The following is a 7,561-nucleotide window of genomic DNA, read 5'->3' as shown; positions in this document are numbered from 1 at the left end:
GATGAATTATGCTTTCTAGGCTTGCGATTTGAAGCAAATGCTTACCAGGTTTTCTAAATAAACCAATTGGCATTTTGAATACATTGCTGTTGATGTTGGACGATCCCATATCGCCATGTTACAAAACCACTCTAGTTGATCCTACGTATTTGAGCTAAGCTGTAAAAATGATTAGAAGCAGCATAGCATTACAATTTTGAAGAAATTGTTCTATTAGATTTTGTCGAGTTGTGTAGCATTATATAAAGTATTCTGTAAAGTATTGAAGCCATTCTAGATTGTTTCATCCACTGTATAAATTCGATTTCAATTTGAATCAATGATGAGAGGATCAAAATTGAAAATGGAAGGAGAGGAAGTATCCAACATTTGGCCACGGAAATTGAAAATGTTGGCCACGGAAGTGACCAACATTTCATGACTATGGATGAAGAACAGAAGTAGATATTGTTCACGGCTACATTATTGCTGGCTTTCATATAGATGCATGTGTTGAATTACCGCAGTCACCGTTCTTACAGCTGTAGGAGTTGCAGCTGCACTTGTCATTGTGCTCGGCCACTGGGAAGTCCATATCTATGGCATCAAAGGAGCTGCAGAACCAAGAGATTTATCATTAGATTCCAGGTGCTGTAAAACACCTTTTGTCAACAATTTGTGGGGAATTTTTTTGTCTTTGCTGTTTGCACTTTTTCTTCCAAGTCTACTCATGCTTTTGTTTATGATTTACGTAATTCTTTCTCATATCCATTCCTTTGAATTTGAGGGTCTAAGGGTAAATAGGGCTCAAAATCAGCTGTTTTCAAGGTCTATGGCCTATGGTCTATGAGCTGAGACAATTACCTCTTCTCATTCTCCATGATGACAGCGCCATAGCTGCTCCCCTTTTTCCCGTCATAATAGAGCATGTCATGGGCCTCATGGCTTATTATAGGAATTTAAATATGCGGACTTTTCCTCCCTTCACTTGATAAGATTGAAACATATTACCAATAGTAAGTTCTACAGGTTTTGGTTGATTTTGTGGGAAAACATTGATCATAGCGTTTTATGATTATAGAACAAGTCTCGGGCTGATTCTTTGTTAAATCATTTGACACGTATGGATTTCTAGTGGGACATGTGTGTTCGTACTCTGGTCTCTCAAAGTAAAAGTCCTCCAAGGAAAAGACATTCTTCAACTGTAATTGGTGTTAAAAATAAAAAAAAGAAGAGAAGAGAATGACAACACAGTTACGTGGAAACTCTAGTATAGGGAGAAAAACCACGATATAGAGATATTTTCTTATTATTTTAATCTGATACACTGAATACATAGAAACACACTGTATAAATAGACAGTAGGAAACCCTAAGGGTCTACACAATTACATAAATGCCCCTAGGTTAATAACCATATTTTCAACACTCCCCCTCAAGTTGGAGCATAGATATCAACAAGGCCCAACTTTCTTACACAATAATCAAAGCTCTCTCTCAGTAACCTCTTTGTAAGCACATCTGCAACTTGTTGATTTGAAGGAATATAAGGGATGCATATGTTTCCATTGTCCAATCTCTCCTTAATGAAATGTCTGTCAATCTCTGCATGTTTAGTTCTGTCATGTTGAACCAGATTATTTGCAATATTGATGGCAGCTTTGTTATCACAAAACAATTTCATCAGAAGCTCATTATCTTGTTGGAGATCAGATAACACTTTCTTCAACCAGATTTCTTCACAAATCCCCAAACTCATGGCCCTATACTCAGCCTCAGCACTATTTCTAGCAACAATCCCTTGTTTCTTACTTCTCTAGATGACTAGATTACCCCAGACAAACGTACAGTACCCAGACGTCGACTTTCTATCAATAATAGAACCTGCCCAGTCAGAATCAGTGTAGGCTTCAATAGATCGTTTATCGGTCTTTCTAAACATCAGACCCTTGTCAGGAGTTCCTTTCAGGTACCGGAGGATATGTTCAACTGTTGTCATATGATCCTCACAGGGAGCTTACATAAACTGACTGACAACACCTACTGCATACGAAATATCTGGCCTTGTATAAGACAAGTAGATCAACTTCCCGACTAATCGCTGATACCTTTCTTTATTAACAGGAACTCTATCATTCTTCACACTGAGCTTCGTATTGTACTCTACTGGTGTGTCAACAGGTTTACACTTAGCCATGGTTGTTTCCTTTAGTAAGTCCAGAGTGTATTTTTGTTGAGAGACTGTGATACCTTCTTTTGATCAAGCCACTTCCATTCCCAGAAAGTATTTTAGTTTACCGAGGTCTTTAATTTCAAATTCTTCGGCCATCTTTGTTTTGAGCCTCATGATCTCAGCATCATCATCCCCAGATAAAACAATGTCGTCAACGTAGACAATAAGAACAACTATCTTCCCTGATTTCGATCTTTTTGTAAAAAGAATGTGATCAGAGTGCCCCTGACCATACCCCTGTGCTTTCACAAAAGTTGTGAATCTGTCAAATCAGGCCCTTGGAGGCTGTTTCAATCCGTATAGTGACTTTCTCAATCTACACACCCTGTTTTTTAACTAACTCTCGAACCCAGGAGGAGGACTCATATAGACTTCCTCTTCAAGTTCCCCATTCAAAAAAGCATTTTTAACATCAAATTGGTGTAAAGGTCAATCCTTATTTACAACAACTGACAAAAGCACTCGAATAGTGTTAAGTTTGGCCACAGGAGAAAAAGTTTCAAAATAATCTACTCCATAAGTCTGAGTAAAGCCTCTTGCAACAAGCCTAGCCTTATACCGGTCAATTGTCCCATCTGACTTGTATTTTATAAAAAACACCCATTTTCATCCAACTGTCTTGTGCCCTTCAGGCAGAGCCACCTGTTCCCAAGTTCCATTCTTCTCGAGAGATCTCATTTCTTCCATAACAGCAGACCGCCATTCAGGTTTTTTCATTGCAACACTTATGTCATTTGGAACCATCACAGTGTTCAAACTGGTAGTGAATGCTTTGAACTCAGTTGCCATATTACTATACGTCATGTAATTATGCATAAGGTATTTAGTACATGAACGAGTACCTTTCCTCAAAGCTATAGGAAGATCAAGCGATGCATCACATTCCTTCAACTTTCCAGGCTCCTCATCATGATCGACTATCTGTGTATTAGAGATTTCAGTAGTATCCTCCACATCATCGTTAGCTAGAATCATTTCATTCTCTACTGTCTCCTCTTTTGCCATTCTTTTAGTATTACTACTTCCTTCGCCTTTATCTTTCCTGCATTCATCAGTCTCCATACACACATCAACATCATTAGTTTAAGGAATGTACGTACCGGGATCTGATGGCGGGTCTGATCATGCACTGGAGCCGGCGCTTCTGGTTCGACAGGTGACTCTGCTTCCTTCCTGAGATTCTTTCTATAGTAAGTTTTCCAAGGAACTTGGTTAGTAGGAAGGACCAGGTCATCATGCTCAGAAGATGAGATATGAATAGGAGCTGACTCTACGGGAATAGCATAAGATGATCAGTTAGTCTTTTCATTCATGTTCTCCCTCTGAAGATGACTAACAGGAAAGAACAGTTGATCCTCGAGGAAGGTGACATCCATGGAGACATAGTATTTACGAGATGACAGGTGATAGCACTTATACCCATGCTTATGAAGTGGATATCCAACAAAGACACACTTCTGAGCACGAGGAGTAAATTTTGTGTGGTTTGGACCATGGGAGTGAACAAAGGCAACGCAACCAAAAACTCGAAGAGGAACATTGGAGATTAATTGAGTGGTTGAGAAGGACTCTTTAAACAATTCTAATGGAGTATGAAGATTAAGAATACGAGAGAGCAACCGATTAATGAGATGGGCTACAGTAAGAACCGCATCCCCCCACAGGTATGACGAAAGAGTGATAGATAACATAAGAAACCAGGCTACTTCTATTAGATGATAATTTTTCCACTCGGCTACTCCATTCTGGTTCAGAGTGTAAGCACACGAGCTCTGTGGACAATACCCTTAGAGACAAGAAAATCCCTGAAGGAGGTATTGAAGAATTCTCGCCCATTATCACTTCGTAAAATTCCAATCTTTGTTTTGAATTGAGTCTCGACAGTTGTATAAAATTTTTGGAAAATGGATGACATCTCAGATTTTTCAGTGAGGAGGAAGACCTAGGTAAGAAGAGTGTGGTCGTCTATAAACGTGACAAACCAACATTTACCGGTGAAAGTGGTAACCGGTGAGGGACCCCATACATCACTATGAGCAAGAGTAAAAGGACTCGAGGGTTTGTAAGACTGAGACCGAAAAAAACACGACTTTGCTTGGCACAAATACACACATCAATTTAAAGAGGAAGTATTAACATTGCGAAATAAATGTGGAAACAAATACTTCATATATTGAAAATTCGGATATCCTAAACGGAAATACCATAACATAAAGTGATTTTCAGAAACAGAAAAATTTAACGACATAAACCCAGTTTGATGATCATGTCTAGAGGAAGCCTCTTTAGAAAGGAAATAGAGTCCCCTATCGTGCCAGGCAGTGCCAATCGTCATCCCCGATTTCAGATCCTGAAACAAAACAGAATCAAGTGAGAAAATTGCCTTACACTTCAAATCCCTTGTAATTTTACTGGCAGGCAACAGATTATAAGAGATTTTAGGCACATGTAAAGTATCACGCAAAATTAAACAGTCAGACGGGGAGATATGACCTTTCCCTGCAACAGGGGCAAAAGACCCGTCTGCAATGGGAATATGCTCATTTCCAGCACTTGGACTATACGACATAAACAGATCTGAAGAACTTGTAAGATGATATGTGGCCCCTGAGTCCACAATCCATGGTCTTTTACCATTTATACTAATAAGGCCAAATGAAGGGAAATTACCTAATTGTGCAATAGCACTCACCCCAACCATACTCAGATTGTTCTTACTATCAACGGAAGACTGCTTCTGAGTACGTTCATCTACTGAGTTACTTACTAGGACACAACCAGTATTAGATTTGTCACGAGACTGTCGTCGACTGCTGTTTGGAGGTTTCTCGTGCAATTTCCAACACTGGTCCTTTGTGTGTCAGGGTTTCTTATAATATTCACACATAGGTGGGGGGGTTTTTTTATCGCCATCAGCACTGACCGACTTTGCAATGAAGGCAACTGCATCAGTTGTAGTAATGAGATTATTCATGGCGCATGACCGATCCTCTTCCAGCCGTATTTTGGAGCAAACTTCTCTGAGTGAAGGAGAAGGGCGCTGACCCAATATTCGACTACGGACACCATCGAATTTAGGATTTAAGCCAGCCAAGAACACATACACACGGTCTGCCTCTTCAATTTTCAAGCATTGAGCCCCGTCTTATGCACAGTTCCAGACAATCTCTCGACACAGGTCCATCTCTTGCCAAAGCATTGATAATTTGTTAAAATAAGATGTAGCATCCATGGATCCTTGTTTGCATTCATGGACCTGCTTGTGAAGCGTATACAGTCGAGAGACATTCTGTCTCTTTGAATACAAATGTCGTGCAGCCTCCCAGATATCCTTGGCGGTTACAGCATATAATAATGGTCTGCCTATTTGAGGTTCCATACTATTCATGAGAACAGAGTGTAACAGCGAGTCTTCTCCTTTCCAGATTCGTTCTTGTGGATCGCCTGGTACTGGCTTCGGAATCTCCCCCGTCAAGTACCCAATGACGCCCTTCCAAAGCCATTTGGATTGATTGAGACCAGGAGAAATAATTCTAGCCATTTAATTTTTCTCCTACAAGAAATCCTGCAGAGTTGCCCATCGAGCCAGATAAATAAGAAACATTTGGCAAAATAGGGAACGAATTTACCGGATTCTCTAAATAGACTGGTTGAACCGGTTGGGGATTTGTGCCAAACATTGTATCCAAATCTGAAATCTGTTGTTGGAGATAAGCTAACCGTTGTCTTACATCATCTGGGTATTGGGTTGAACCACAAGCGGTTGGAAACGGAGCAGCCACTGACAGCTGGAAGGAAGTCGCCGGCTGAAAGGGGTTCGCTAGTATACGTGAAAACCCCAGCCGGCTGGACTGCTCAAGGTGGGTGCTCAGTGCAGCTCCTTGTTGGTCGAACGGACCTAGCGCATAAGGATCGACCGTGTTCAGCGCGGCTCCTTGTTGGTTGAACAGACCAGGCTGGAATGATCGATCGGCACGAATACAACTGGTGCGGAAGGCTGCGACGGCGTGGATGGCAACGACCCATGGCTTGAAACGACTGGATCTGTTCCTGTCTGTCCGTCGAAGAAGCATTTGGCCTCGATTGGTTCGGATTGCAGCGACCCACAGCTTGAATCGACCGAAACTGTACTTGTCCGTTCATCGAAGGCTCGTCTGGGTTCGATCGGTGCTTCTGTCTGTCAGCTCTCCGTCGATTGTAGCTGGATAGCAGAAATCAACTTCGGTAGGGCTGCTTGAAAACACTCCTTCACGGCCACTCGAATAGCAGTCTTCATGTCAAAACTCAAAGTTCCATCAACTGAAGATGACTGTGGTTGGTTTTCTTCCATAACGGCTAGGGTTTCATCGCCTAGCTCTGATACCATGTTAAAAATAAAAGAAGAGAATGACAACACAGTTACGTGGAAACCCTAGTACAAGAGAAAAAACACGATTTAGAGATCTTTTCTTATTATTTTAATCTGATACACTGAATATATAAGGACACACTCTATAAATAGACAGTAACAAACCCTAGAGGTCTACACAATTACATAAATGCCCCTAGGTTAATAATCCTATTTTCAACAATTGGTAACACCAACTTCATCATCTCAGGCTCAAAAGGTTCTTTTATCCAAGGAACCTCCTCCCAAAACTACAAAAAGCAAACATCCCACGATTCAGAAGATGAGTCAAATGTCAGCGTAAGCAGGGAAGAACTTGATTAAGACTCCAGAAGCAACAGCCGAGGAAGAAGTCTCACCTGATCATTTGGGGGAAATCTTTAGAACTCTCCTCCTGCAACAGCAACATTCTCCTGTAAGAGCTTCACAATTATCTCCTTCTCAAATCCCCTCTCAATTTTCTTCTTTAGTTACTGCATGTGGCTTTCAATTGCAAGAAATCCCATCTCCAAGGGAGGTGCCTCAAGTATGAAGATCTTATCTTAGAACAACAGGGGCCTCATTGTCCATTCAAATGAGGCAGCCTATATTCACAAGAACAGGCATCAGAGTATCTTGAGACAAAGGTGAAGAAGTTTCAATTTGCTAGTGCTCATTCTCAAAAGAGTGGGATTGGAGTTTTGGAATTCCCGGCGTGTCCTCTTTGTTTCTTTGTTTGTTGATGATCAAAGTTGTCTTCTTATTGTTCTCGGAAGAGGTGCTATTAGTTGGTTTTTTTGCAGCAGCTGATTTCTTCTTCTTCTTCTTTGGTTTTGAAATTTCATCAATCATTTTAATGTGCTCTTGGCAATCTTTGTGAGATGTTGTAGTGGAAGCTTTTCCTCTTGTTGTTTCAGGATTGTTCAAGTTAAAGTCTTCTGGAATACGTGTTCATCTTGAGTTATGTACTCGATTGGATTGTTT

At 40.8% G+C, this 7,561-nt stretch overlaps 1 pseudogene; it reads right to left on the bottom strand.

The window, feature by feature from the left end:
• Positions 1–1,995: 1,995 nt before the first annotated feature.
• Positions 1,996–6,284, bottom strand: LOC150031501 (uncharacterized; annotated as a pseudogene).
• Between the last annotated feature and the right edge of the window lie 1,277 nt (positions 6,285–7,561).

Source organism: Benincasa hispida, unplaced genomic scaffold (assembly GCF_027475165.1).
Source record: "Benincasa hispida cultivar pf3 unplaced genomic scaffold, pf3_genome.v1.1 HicScf1182, whole genome shotgun sequence".
NCBI classification, from domain to species: Eukaryota; Viridiplantae; Streptophyta; class Magnoliopsida; order Cucurbitales; family Cucurbitaceae; genus Benincasa; species Benincasa hispida.
Note: the sequence above shows the minus strand (reverse complement) of the source record. Positions and strands in the feature narration are given on the sequence as shown.